Below are 15631 nucleotides of genomic sequence, written 5' to 3' on the forward strand. Positions count from 1 at the left end.
TTCATGTAAAAATCAAGCACAAGAGGATAAACCCCATTACACTCGAGTAGTTCCGAGTGTGGTGCGCGTCTGCCTTGTAAAGCTGATATTGGTTTGAATTTTAATGTAAATTGTATTGTTCGGAAAAACGTGCCTTAGTAGCTGATTCCTCAGGCTTGCACTTCTCCAAAGAAAGGAGTTCCGTTAAATTCCAAAGTTCCGGGCGTCTGCAGACGAGCTCGATATTCACGAGCCGCGTCCGCCGTCTTCTTCCTATTCAGTTTGATTATTGATAGAAATTTCACGCACCCAACGAATTATTTCAAGTCTAATTGATGTCTTGGATTGAGTGGTACAATGATGCAATTACTCAGAGATACACACAGAGTCAAACCGTAATAAACTGCGTATAAATTTTTAAAAGAAAATACCCAATTGAATATCAATGATTGGATAAGGTTAAACTTGAAAATATAAGAAAGTGTCAAATCTATTGAAAATATGACAATCATTATGTAGATAATGTACGGACGTTGGAAAATAATTAGCTAGCATTCAAGTACCAGTCTCATAAACAACAATGTACGATTCTATTTTATTCATAAAAAATTTATAAAGTTACCTAAAAAGTATTTTCCCGTTTTACAAAGAGGATGCGGTGTTGAGAAGCAAAGGGAAAGGAGCAATTTCTCAATACGATAGAAAATATTGATGATGTCTCATAAATAATGTCCGTTTCCAATATTCATTTCGTTTGTTAATAAATCATACTAAAAGAAAGCCTTAATATTCAAAATTAGAGCCAATCGTACCTACTCTATGGTTTTAACCCAACATTCAGCAGGATCCTTGAGAACTTAACATAAAACCTTGAATCAGCTGTCCACTATATACCTCGGTATAGATAACTCCGCCATCTGGAATAATTTCAAAGTACACTTATCATCTTTCATAATTCCACCAAACATACAACAAGGCTATTCGCTTGAATCGATCTCTTTTTGCAGCGGGCCAGTCCCATAACTTTCATAGATCCTAGCCAATTATTTCAAATGACGATATATGATATCTTCAGAAGGCCTAAAGGAACCCGATTCTAACTTAATTTTCTCCTGCTTCTCTTATAACCAGAATATTCCACGCAAGTGTACAACCTGAGCGCGATCCGATCGATCTTTAAGTATAAAATCGCCAATAAACAAAGAAAGTTATTTAAAAATTGTAACGTAGGAATTTTGATAAATGAAAACATACTGACTACTGCCCGTAGGCATTGGTCTGGTACAATGGTCCATTGGTTACTATACTGACTAGAGCTTCCGGAGTTTGGCAATAGAAAGAAAATCAGGCCAGGCCTTACACCAGCATCCAAAATTAATTTGTTGCGTCGTATCGTATCAAATCGTACAGCCATGATACTGCAAAGTCTGACAAAAGCCTCAATGTACAAAATAAAATCTCGTCGAAAATCATGACCTCAAATTTATTCCCACTCCGTCACTGATATAAAAATAAATGTCCACAAATATCCAAGATAAGAAATGAAAGCGCCTATGTACTTACATAGATTTTAGGACACAAATATTTCAACAAACTTAAATCGAAAAGGGCAAAATACTTTTTAGATGACTTTATACATTTTTCATATTCATGCGGATAACTCAAAAAAACTTACCTTTTGATCGGGCTGCTAATATACGCCGTTGATATTCCTACTGAGATCACGATAGTGTTCGCGGCACAACACTGTTCGATTACTCATTCACTCGATTGTGAATGAATCAACACCGGTACGCGGGTTATAACTTATTATTTTGTTTTCCAATTTTATATAAATTATGTTGGTACCTACTTTATCAGATCTCCTCAATGATAATCAAGCTTTCAATTTATGTATGTTAAATAAGTTAATATATCCAATTTTATTACATCTTGGAAAAGTGATCGATTTGGATTTCGTGTACAAATTTTCTAGAAAAATTTTTTATCCCGAAAACTTGAAAATATAATCAACAGAAAAATATGTTTGTTAACTTTATCAACTGAAAAATAGTGAAAATACTCCAACCTTGGTATCAGTTTTTACCTGAACTTATTTCCCACATCGAAAGATTAAATAATGTTATATAATTTTGAAGTATTAAATGTTTGTGTATCCATGTGCAGCTAATTAAAAACCTAACTCAACCTAATAAGAAATGAATAGAGAAGACTAAATATCAATAATTATATTATTGGTCCATTGTTACTAATTCCTAATCTGACTGATAAAATGGTGTACCCCACGATTCAATTTTTTTGCCTTTATTCATGCACTAGAATGATGGATATTTTCCAAAGAAATTCTGTTGTGATAGAGCAGAATATGTAGAAAGATAATAGTTTATTATTCGTTATCACTTATCTCATCACTCCTCATCAATCTAGGATATTGATTAGATTAAAATATGAAAAAGTCTTTATTATGGATTTTCAGCGCAAATAATAAACGAAAATGATGTTTTTCATAGAGTTGTTGATATATTGAAAAGGTACAATCTACAATAATAACAACTAATTATTATTAATTAAGAATAATTTGATATGTTTTATGTAAATAGCAGTTAATATATACGAGCGATAGAGTATTGATATTAATTTCACGCACCCCACCCCATTTTAGTCTAATAAATACCCTAAATTGATGAGGAGTATTGTGATAATTTGTATAACCGATTAATATTATCCAATTAAATCGACGCGAATAAAAGAAATTGATTATTTATTGTGAGGTGAACGAATAAAATTTTATTTATCGAGAGACACAATTAGATTGACTTTATCTTGGATGTTGTCAAATAGAGAACTTTGCTTGCTGTATGGATTCTGAGTATTGGAATAGATAAAGATAGAAGCCTTAACAATTGAGCATTTCTATTTAAAAGAGGGATATAATGGACCAAATTGAATAAATATGAATAGAAATTTCACGCGCCCCAAGTCTAATACTATTGATAATGTGATTTTACTCTCAAGATGCGCGTACGATTCATTACAAAAATTTACTAATCGATCATATTTCCAGGCCTTGAAAATATAAGGAAAAACTGAAAAGTTCCATTGAAAATAAAAAATAATCATGATGTAAAAAATGTGACGAAAGCCAGATAATAATTGAGTAGAAAGTAGATACAGTAAGTTATTCATAAATGCGACAGAGCATTAATAAATCTGTTTCAAGTCAAGAGATAGTTCTTTATAAAAATCTATTCATTTATTTATAAATTTTTAGCTGTGTAATTTTCCATGGTGTGTTTAGCTCGATATCTAACATCTAACTAATTATTTTTCGGTGAATGTCTTGTGGACGAATCTTAAAAACTTGAATAAAATGATTTGAATTATTTAAGAATTATGTAAGAAACATATCGAAGTTGAAAAATAATTAGCTAGGTTCTAAGTAACTAGTCGAAATTTAACCCTTGATTAGACTGAACCGTAAGATAGTGCATTTTTATTTAATATATATACATATTTAATATATACATATATTTAATATATATATATTTAATATATATATATATATTTAATATATATATATATTTAATATATATATATTAATATATATATATATATTTAATATATATATATATATATGCAGTTATTGAGGCCTCAAATTGAATATTGTAATTAATTATCATAACTGTTTTGCCATTGGTTGCTTCAGAGACAGATCCTAATGCCTTCTGAGTATATATTCCAAGTTTATCAATTAATGGTTGTGTGAATAATAATAAAAGTTTTGAAAATTAAAAATGAAAGATTAAATTTGCCAAATCTCTTGAAAAAGATAATTTTGATAAATAATCAATATTAACGAAATAGTAGGTCCTAAAGAAATCTGTGTGTACTGTGTAAAAAATACCGGTATGACCTAATACGAGCGGTTGGATTGTTGATAGAAATTTCATGCACCCCACGATTTATTCTCTAGTCTAATCAAAGTCTTGATTGGAAAATTAGTGAGATGATTATTTATTACCAAAAGCAAATTACTAACTTGCCAAGTTGTTAAACATGTATTAGTTTTGCAAGGAACAACGCTAACAATTATTACTCTGTCGCAATTATAAATACAGTGCGTGCATAAAAAAATAGGACGTGCATCATTTATGAACTTTGTGAATATAAAACAAATTTTCAAATTTATTTCAACATAATTTGAGAGGTTAATTGTTGATAGAAATTTAATCTGTCTAATATAAATCCCAAATTTCTCAAATATTTGAATGACAACTTCAGCTATGTCAGCGATAGTTGGTTAGGTTTCTTCTGCGATCCGCCATATTTCGTCCAAAGCTATTCTCGTATTTATTTATCACAAGCCGCTATTTATCGCCTTTTCCAATCTTAAATCATTATCCTCATTTATATGAAAATTCGCGTAAAAATGCATTAAACAGGTACACCCTCCCTCATTCACGACTTTTTTCATCCTTCGACCGTTTTCCAGTTTTTATTCCAAGATCCTACTCACGTTTTTACGCCACGACATGATAAAAAACTCGTTTCACATACTATGCCCTACGATAAATGTTACGAAAAATGATGATAAAAAAACTTCCATCATCTTCCAAGTACGCACAATAGAAAAATGGAAACTATAGACCGGCTAAAAACTGCTAACCGTCGAAACGAGACGTCACCAGACACAATTACCCGACTATGCACCTACAAATCAAACAAGTACCAGCACCAGCAGCTCAAAATCCGGAACGGCCTGTCAGTAAAGAAACGCAGTCAATGAACTTTTTTGCAGAGTATGATGCACCAGCCCAACCACAACAAGATGTCACCATTTTTTTCTCCAATATTTGAATAACAAGTTCAGTTTTTTTTTAACGATAGATGGTTGTTTTTACTGCGATCCGTCATATTTCGTCCAAAGTTAATTCTCGGATGAATTTATCACAAGCCGCTATTTATCGTCATTACCTAACCTTTTAATTAATTCATTCATTTATATAAAAATAAAACTTACTGCACCCCAATATTTTATGATATATCCCTAAATTTTTTGTGTATAATAAAAATGGTCGACAAGAATTTCATAACACAAGTGAGACATTAATTTTTAAAATGGAAATACCAGTCTAATAATAAAAAAAATATTCATTAATTCCTAATACCTAGGACTTTTCAATAATTCAATTATCCCTATTTTTATTGGCTAGCAGGTAGGTAATTTTATAAAGGGGCGGATAAAATCGGTACATTTTATAGCCGAAAAAGTACCTGAACTCTATTATTCAGAATAATAAACATAAAAATAACATTAAAAATTAGTTTCTTAGTAAGCGGCTCTCTTCTGTTCCTAATGCAAAAAGTGAATATAAAGACGAAAATGTCGAGTCAAACGCGCCGCAGTTCATTTATGGTGAAAATATGTAAGATTTAAAAACCGTGAAATTATTTTTTTCAATAAATATTTTACAAATGAATATGATTCTGAAAATGTAACTTAAAAACTTAAGTGTTACTATTATTTATTTTTTTTCATATTTTTCATTTTATCACAATATGCTATTCATTCTTGTGTTACTACAAAAACATTTTTTTTTCGACCATTCTAATTATTCATATTCAGATAAATTTTAAACATTAGTAGAAAAAATAGAAACTAGAAATTAAACTCAATATAGGGAATTTTTTTACAATTTTTCAAATTGAACGTTTCTATAACAACCACCTCTCAAAAATAAAAAAAAAGATATGAAACATGCGGTATGAGACAATTACTGAATTACGAGAAAATTTTGAATTTGTGAATTTACTTCTGGATTTGGATACAAGAAAATAATAAATTTTAATAAATTCGAATGATAGTTTAGAGTATTCTTAAGAAATTTCATTAAAGTATTATAATGAAAAAAATTGTAAGAACTCAAAACGAAGATGAAAAGATCTTCTACGGGAAATAAAATTTATGCAAGAATACAGTAACAACGAATAACTAATTTCAGAGTAACAATTGAAAATCTGGGATAATTATACAGTGAAAATTTAACATTTATCCACAAAATTACACTTGAAATTTAAAATATAAGAAAATAATTTAAGATTGAAAAAAAAAATTAAAGAAGAAAAAAACAATTTTAAAATATCACAATTCCAGAAATAAAAAATGAAATGAGTCCAAAAGATAAAAATATACCCAGTATATAATTTAAAAAATAAATTCAAAAATAAAAATGAATAAATTTTATATTCACAAAAATATTAAACATCAATAATACAAAAATCAAAATAGAAAAGACAGAAATTACTTACATTTGTAAATGATGCACTTCACAATTCACAAAAATATTCAAAATGATTTTGAATAATAAGTTACAACGTAAGCTTAAGCGCCGCGAAAATCTAAAATGGTATGACCTATAACTGAGAGAAACGACGTATTTATAAGAGAGGCCCTTCTTCCTTCACCCAACTTTGTTCTCGGCCAATCGAAACAAGGGTTCGAAAGATGTAGCCAATCCCAACAAAGCGATCAGAACATGTGGGGTGGGGCATTTTTCATTCTTCTTAGTATTTTTGTGGTGAAAGGTTCAAAATTCTGAACACCAAGACCGTTTGTTCCAAAAATTAATAGAGAATATTAAAATTCTAACTTTCAAAAATTGAAAAAAAAACAGTGTATAATAATTTTATCATTCAATTAAATGTTTCGGAGTTTACGATATTTATCATATGATTTTATATCTTCAAATTTCAAGTTTTCAAGTCGATAATGGAAAAGAAGGATGAAAATTTATACAAATTATAAAAATTTATACAAATTATAAAAATTTATACAAATGAAATAGCTGTCGATATGAAGATTGGGAAACTTAATTTTTCACACAAGTTAGCTTCCTGTTTGATGGACTTTGGAAAATTTCAATTTCGTGAAAGGTATTTATTATTACATACATACTTTCTTGTGTTAACTTCACCAGAGAATATTAAAAATTAATAGATTCAGTGTTTTTTTAATGATATAAATTAGAAATAATTTACGTTTGAAAATTTTTCCAACTGACTTAATTAATAAAATAGTCCAGAAAATGATTTTTTTTTTCAAATGATTATTAGAACATGGAATTTCAGTTTCGAAAAATTCAATTTTATAAAAAATTGTTTTAGAAAAAAACGATGTATAATAACTTTGAAAAATTTTTCCAAGTCGCTTATATGATAAAATAGTCCAGAAAATAATTTTTGTTTCAAATGATTATTAAAAACATGGAATTTTAGTTTAGAAAAATTCAATTTTATCAATTTCTGCATAAGAACAAAACAGTGTATAATAATTTTATCAATCAATTATCAAAGTAATCCACAGATCCGAATTTTACAATATTTTATATTTTTAAATTTCAGGTCCAGTTTGGGAAAGAAAGACGAAAATTTATAACAAATGATATAGCTGTCGTTATGAAGATTGGAAAACTTGATTTTTCACACAAGTTTGCTTCCTATTTGATGGACTTTGGAAAATTTCCATTCCATAAATGGTATTTATCATTATTACATAATACTTTCTTCTATTAACTTAATCAGAGAATATTAAAAATAAACAGATTCAGACTTTTTTTTAAATGATTGATATATATTAGAAATAATTTACGTTTGGAAAAATTTTACAAGTCAATTCTATAATAAAATAGCCCAGAAGATGTTTTTTTCTCAAATGATTATTGTTAAAATGGAATTGCAGTTTCGAATAATTTAATTATGTAAAGTTCTGCATTAGAAAAAACGATATATGATGATTTTATTATTTAATTGTCTATAAGTAAGATTCGAAGTTTAGTTTAGATAGTTATTGCATTTTATCTTTTCAAATTTCAAGTCGAACATGGGCAGGAATGATGAAAATTTATAACAAATGAAGTAGCTATCGATATTCAATAAACCCTTGAGAAAATCTTTTATTTTGCAAAATATATTATTACACATATACATTCAACTAACTTGAGCAGAAAACATTCAGAATTAAAAAAGAAACAGATGCAGTTTTCTTTTTTTAAGGGTTGATATAACTTAGAAACAATTAACGTTTGATTAAATTGTTCATAGTCGATTATAAAATAAAATGTCCAGAAAATCGAATTATTATTAAAAAAATGTAATTTTCATTTCGAAAAATTCAATTTTATTAAGTTCCGTATTAGAACAAAATAGTGTATAATAATTTTATCATTCAATTATTATCAAAGTAATTCACATATCCGAAGTTTACAACATTTTATATTTTTAAATTTCAGGTCCAGTTTGGGAAAGAAAAACGAAAATTTATAACAAATGAAGTAGCCATCGATATGAAGATTGCAAAACGGCACACGCATACAAGATACAATAATTATCACACACATACTTTCAATTTACTCAACTGAAAATACCAAACATAAAAAGACAAATTCATTCGAATATTATTCTCCAGATATCTATAATTTTTTTTATATTTGTAAATTTAATTTGTAAAAAATTTATTACATAAAATTTTTTTTTCAGACAGGTTAAGTTTTGGAAAGAAACGTGACACAGAAAAACGATAATAGAAAATAGAATTTTACATCTATTTTTATATTCCTGATGCAGCAGCATTTCCATTTTAGAAACACATATTTGTAGTTTGAAATACATATTTGTTATAAAAATTGAAGAAATATGTTTTTTTGTTATTTATTCCTTCCTTTTGGCAAACCACTTTATCGATTCGCACACTATATATTTTTCGTTTCGTTAACGGGTTAAAATTTCGCGTCGAATCGCGCACAAACACCTGTAAGAAAAAAAAAATTCAAATCTTCCATTTTTTAAAATTGTTTGAAAAATAACTTGAACGTTAATATGAAATCAAATAATTATAATACATAGATATTATGTTTTTTTTTTCAAAATTTCTGTTAAGCAATTTATTTAATCTATTTCGATGGACATTACATTTTGTCATTAGAGTTTTTGTTGTAATGTCTAGTTGAATTAAGTACAGAGCGTTCTTTTATTTACCGACGATTATCATATAAATTTACCCACACACACCTCTCAAAGAACTAAAAAAAACCTCATCCTCATGTTTTTAAAATTATGTTTCGCTTGTTCGAAATAATTTCAAATTATGGACCTCTAATAAAAAATGTTTTTGATACGTTTTAAAATGAACCCCTAATATTCAACTTTTTAGCAGCATTGGTACACCCTGTATATCAATATAATTTTATATCCGATACAAAGAAAAGTAGGCACTTAAAAAAATGTTTTCTACTGAAATTATTACTGAAAAGTAATGAAATACAACTTTTCAATAAGAGGTGGCACTATTGGGTATTCGACCATCATCAACAGTTCGAAGAGTGTGTTTTTCAATTTTTAGACTTTTCTATTTATATTTTTTTCATAATTAACTTATTAACTCAATAAAAAATATGTTTCTACACTCCGATACAACTTTAGTTTTAATGAAAAAATAAATTATTGTGAGAATAGCGGACGCCATCTTCCTTTCAGTTTTGTAAATAGGTGACAAAAAGTCGAGAGCCGAGACATACGAAATAGTAGAAATTAATATTAAAATAAGCTCAGTATGAGCTTCTCTGTAAAGATGGCGTTGCTAGTGCTAAAAATCTAAATCAAAAATTATTTCATTATTTCTTTAAACTTCTCATAATAGGTAATTGATTTGTGGTTATTAAATTAAGAAAATCCAAAATTTTGAAAAATAAACCGTCAAAACTTAAAGCTGTGGAAGCTGGAAAGCAAACTTTGTATTCCAAAAGCATAATAAGAATAACTTTCCTAGTCTTCAGATCTGTCATCTTTTGAATCTTATGAAATTATAATATAATTTCATTTATCATCGTGTAGTTTAAAATAAGTGGAAAATTCGTCCCGTTTTTGCTCGCTCGCCGCAAGGAAATTTCCATGATAATTAAAACAAGAAAAATTATGATTGGTTCTTGGTTATTACAATAAGAAAATCCTGGATACAATCTGAACATCATAATCATTAGAAAATAATAAGCATTCTCAATATACACCTAATAAGTAACACAAATGAAATCATTTCAATGAAAACTAAGAAACTAACTGAACTTTCATTTCCCAAAATTGAACTTTTGTCAAACTGTTGATGGGATGGGTATCTCAAATTTTTATTTTGCCTTTATAATATATAACAATTTAATTTGGTGTAGAGATTATAAATATTTGAATCCTTTCTTGGTATTCTATTGCAAATGAAATTTTTTTACTTTATTTTTCAAATGATAACGCTTTGCAGTTACATTGAAAATATGAAAGCTACTGCAGAAAGTTCGTATGAAAGTTTTACATAAAATAATGTTGTTGCAATCCAAATAGAGTTATAGAATTAATTGATATATGAAATTGTCCGAAGGAATCTTGAATATTTAAAATAATTTAACTTCACTATAAAAATTTCTCATAGAATAACCATTGTTTTTCTGAACATATACCTATTGGCTAAAATTACTAATCAGTGAATAGGATTTCATATTATAATATATCTTGAGTGATTTTTTGAAAAAATTGAGAGTATGGAGCACGAAGACATTGGTGTTGCCGTATATACAGGATGATTAGCAATTATATTTCAAAACATAATAGTAAAAGAATGACAGTATAATATTTATGCTGTGATTTGAAAATTTTTCAAAAATATCATGTGGTCCTCGTTCCTATCTTAGTATCACAAAAAAAAGTTTTCGCATCATTTTTCTTTCAAAAACTTACGAAAATAAGGTATGGACACGAATATTGGAAACTATCTGTAACAATTTTCGGAAAATTCATAAACGGGAATTTTCCGTGAAGCTCGTTTTAATTGATTACCACTAAGATTACACCAAATTTGTTTTTCGCGCTACCCCGTATTTGAAACATCATAATGTGTTTCAGTTTTTATAAGTGAATTTACATTCAAATTATAGAAAAGAAAATGGTTATTTTCCATATAAAGATACACCTCCATAATAATTCGGGTATTGTTTGTACTTTCATATCTTAGTTTTTCCTACTACTTTGTTTTAAAGCCTTATTTTCAATTAATGATTACAAGTATTTTCAAATAGAGATATTATTTGCTTGGTGAATGTAAAATTTAGACACATTAGTATCGGGCGGTTATCGTTCTTAAATAACGATTGAGAGAATATAAAATTTTGTAAAATAATAAACATGAAAGGATCAAAAAGGTTCCATCGAACGTGATGTTTCTAGAAAATATATAATTTTACATTTCGGCAACAATAAAAGTATAATAAAGCTGCATTCCCTGAAATAAGAAAAAGGAAGTCCATCATAAAATATTAAATTCTTTTAACTAAATACCGACATCGATAGAACGAACCTATCCGTATACTAAAAATAATTTTGGGTATTTTTGCAAACTCTGAAACGTGTATTTTTGAATATGAAATTTTGTAAAATAATAAACATGAAAGGATAAAAAAAGGTTACATTGAACGTGATGTTCCTCGAAAATAAATAAATTTACATTTCGGCACCAATAAAAGTATAATAAAGCTGCAAACCCTCAGAATAATAAAAAGGAAGTCCATCATAAAATATTAAATTCTTTTAACTAAATACCGACATCAATAGAACGAACAACCTACCCGTATACTAAAAATAATTTTGGGTATTTTTGAAAAAAATGTACAAGACTTTTATTAAAGACTATTGAGAATAGCATTACTTGATATGGACATTTTGGACAGCAGATCATGTGTATAGGGTGAGTTACATGTTATAATTCAGTTGTTTCTAGTGCACAAAGTGTGCACAAATTCAGAGTTTATTCATAATACGGTATATGTATACCAAAATTAGTTGCACAAATGAAACATATGAATCACATTTTTGAATTTGAAGTCAACTCTGAGAAAAGTTTCATTTACCATCAAGTTTTAAAACAAAGAATTGAGAAATTTTTACCAATAGAACAAAAAAATCCCGAGAGGACACAGTTAATTACAGAGTACCTTATATCAGGTGGTGGAATATGTCCAATATTAAAGAAGAAAGAAACAAGGTGTGATGAAACCGAATTTTCATTAATAGAAATATTCGAATAGTTGTTTAGCTGATATGTTCCACTCTTTGAATACAGAGTGTCCTTGTATGGACAATAATTAGAAGTTCAATGCCGAAATAGACAAGAATTTTTGTTTCGAGATTACTTCTAGTACAAATAACATTCATTATTTTCACCCATTCCAAAACCGACATATTTTCTAATTTATTCTAATATCGTATAACCAAGTTATCCTAGTTGTAAATAAGTCATACCTATCTCTCAACTGATACTCCCTGTATATCTTTATTATCATTGTATGGAAAAAATCATTAATAAAACAATATAAAGCAAGAGATTTCTCAAATAATATTTCAAACGACGTTTTAAATAATTAGTGATAATTAATACTTATACTATTAAATGGCTATATGAGGAAATGTTTTGAGCAGCAATTAGTAATTTCATGAGTGATTACAGGTACATGATAATGTTTCTTAATTAAATAGTATAATTTAGAATAATGTTACTGACTAAAACAATTTCAAGTTTCAAAAGAATGGCTGCATATAAATCAAAACATTTTTGTTAACTTGGTATTATTTTTGATTGTTTATCGAAAATACTGTGAATTGAAAATTTCCCCGATTATTTATGTAGAATACAGTGATTTCTCATAGTGTAGGGTGGTCCTTATCTCCAAGTTAAATAAACGTCCTGAAAGGATTCTGTTGAACGTTATCTCATATATATAAAAAAAAATATATTCGAAATATTAAGTAAACAAGAAATTCTTGGAACAAAGACATCTAAGAAGGGTCTGAACGGTCAATTTTCGTTTATTAGTAATAAACCCTCAACATGTATAGTTATTTTGGTATTACTTTAGATTTATCTAGAATACTGCGATTTTAAAATTTCTCATAGTGTAGGGTGGTCCTTATCTCTTTAAGAATTCTGTTGAACGTAATCTCATAAATGCCAAAAATAAGATTGAAATGTAAACACACAATTCTTCGAACAAAGACAAAGCATCCAAGAAGGGGCTGCACGGTCATTTTTCGTTATCGGTATTTAACCCTCGATATAATGTAAACAAACTATTCTACAAACAGATAAAAAGGGTTCCTAAACTGCACCGCACGTGTTGTTTTTCAAATATATTATACCTCTTGTAAATTCTCGATAACCAATGTAGAAAAATAAATGAAGGATACTTTTAACAAAAAAAAGGGTGTAATGATGGTCCGTAAAATATATCTAAAATAAATATACCAGACTCCATAGTAGTAAACCATTGTTTTTCTGAACATATGATGGCTAAAATTACTAATCAGTAAAAAAGAATTCATTCAGATTATAAAAATCCTTGAGTAATTTTTTGAAAAAATTGAGAAAATTTTCCAAAATGAGGTTTAATTTTACGATCTTTAAGTATAAATCTTGCTTGGATACTAATTATACAGAGCGTTCATTACTTTTCAATAATAATGTTTGAAGATGGAAAAATTATAAAAAAAATTAGTAATTTGACTTACTATGCAAATATTATTGAAGTTTATGATTTAGAGTTAGGAAGTTAATTTGATACGTAAAATGATTTGTACTCACATAACTTTGTCCATATAGGAAAGCCTCCATATCCATTTTCCATTTCCATGATGTCCATCACTTAAAACTGATTCGCGACACACCGAAATCGATACCGAAAATTACGAATCACTTTTCCATATCGCGGCGGTTGCCTGCCTCATTTTTGATCAAATTCCAAAGACATTCATCACACAATCATCTCATTAACCCAACAGATTTGTTCTCAAAGATCAGGAAAATCTCAACAGATTACTCAGAAAGTCATTTGAATGGAAATCACATCTTCAAGTTACTTACTTATCTAATTATCATTTATATTGATCAGAAGGATCCATGTACTACTATTTCGAATCAAAGTGAATTTGAGGTTTATTGGAGCAATTCTATCATATGATTGGAACTTTCTTTGTGGATATACCTCGTATATCATATTGAAATTGTATTACATTCAATTTTTGGGAAAAATATCAATTTCTCAGGATAAATTTTGAAATAATGGATGGAGAAAAATTTATTTGATTTAAAATATTGGAAAATTTCAACATACGTTTAAATGAATTGAATTATCTAGCAGTACCAAGTAGAAACGTAAAATATGTAGTTTGAAATATTTGTTATGAAGAATGGAAAATCATTTTTTTTTGTTATTTATCCAACAATCAACTACTTTTTGGCGAACCGCATTATGGAACATGCACTACATTTACCTTTTGTTTCGTTAACGGGTTAAAATTTCGCGTAGAATCGCGCAGCAACACCTGAAAAAAAAACATGAATTGTAATATTTTTTCTAAATACCCTTGCAATTAAAAAAGTACAAAAAATTATGCAAATAGATTGTGTCTCTTTATTTATTCACGTCAAACCATTCAATCAAACACTATATTTATAAACAGATTGCCCCTGTATGTATAATAAATGAAAATATATAACAATATATTCAGAAAAAAACTTTTATTACTTCTTAAATCTGTCAGCCACTAAAATTTTCCCCCTCGTAAAAATCAAGCCCACAATTTTTAGATGGTACCCGGTATTATAAATTCAAAGTTATATTACCCAAGATGTTATAATTTAGTTTGAGAGTGAGTTAGTTATAAAGGAAAATTATATCAATAAAATCAAATTTTCAAAATGAACTTCACAAAAAATATCCGAGTTGCAAGCAAAAAAGTAAAAAATCACCCACCTAATCAAATTTGTCGAATTCGCCTTCGTGGTTTTCAAGTTAAACAAAATATAACAAGAAAATTTCTTACGGAAAATTACTTTTTCATCAAAATTCCTACAAAATTATACAAAATCATTCTCACTAAAACGATATTTTAAAATAAAATTCTGTTCGCTTCCGAATTCCAATTATACAAAAAATTTCTTTTTTGTTTCAAAACTTGATTTTATTAGTTGTTTACAACTAAAAGTTTTAAGATTTTTTGTTATTTAACATAAGAGAGGACCACATTATTTTATTTCTGAAATTATTTTTACCAAAATTTTTTTACCAAATGATATACAGGGTTTTTCTCAACTATTTGTATTTTACGATATAATATTAGAAAAATATCAATCATATATATGTTTTCTAGTAGTTTTCCAAAAAAAATTCCGTTCTTACAAACACATTTTTTTGTAAATGCTTTGCAAAGTAGATTATATATATAGGGTGAGTCTTCCGGATTGATCACATTTTTTGAAGAAATGGTAATAATGACGGTTTACAATAAATTTTAGCAATTTTCTTATAAGTGTACGTATAGGAAATACTAAAAAAAATTTACACGAAGATAAATTACAATGTGATACATTCGAAAGAAGAAATATAATGAGAATTTCAATTTTGAGCTCACTTTGTATATAAAATAACAAATAATTACAATTTAATCGACTACGACGATATTGCATCTTATTAAGAAAGACATTTAGTTAAATTCTTTTTCTCAACTTACAATAAGTTACAGAGGGTTCTTATATTTACCTACCTCTCATATAAATTTGTATACA

At 27.9% G+C, this 15631-nt stretch overlaps 1 long non-coding RNA gene across 1 annotated transcript; it reads right to left on the minus strand.

Annotated features, from left to right (window-relative positions):
* Positions 1–3673: 3673 nt before the first annotated feature.
* On the minus strand, positions 3674–14995 carry LOC130447719 (uncharacterized). The gene is made up of 3 exons (XR_008910278.1): positions 14820–14995; positions 13649–14388; positions 3674–8785 (listed from the first exon to the last, which is right to left on the minus strand). It is a non-coding gene; the product is annotated as an uncharacterized LOC130447719 (long non-coding RNA).
* Positions 14996–15631: the final 636 nt, after the last annotated feature.

This window comes from Diorhabda sublineata, chromosome 8 (genome assembly GCF_026230105.1).
Source record: "Diorhabda sublineata isolate icDioSubl1.1 chromosome 8, icDioSubl1.1, whole genome shotgun sequence".
Classification (NCBI taxonomy): Eukaryota; Metazoa; Arthropoda; class Insecta; order Coleoptera; family Chrysomelidae; genus Diorhabda; species Diorhabda sublineata.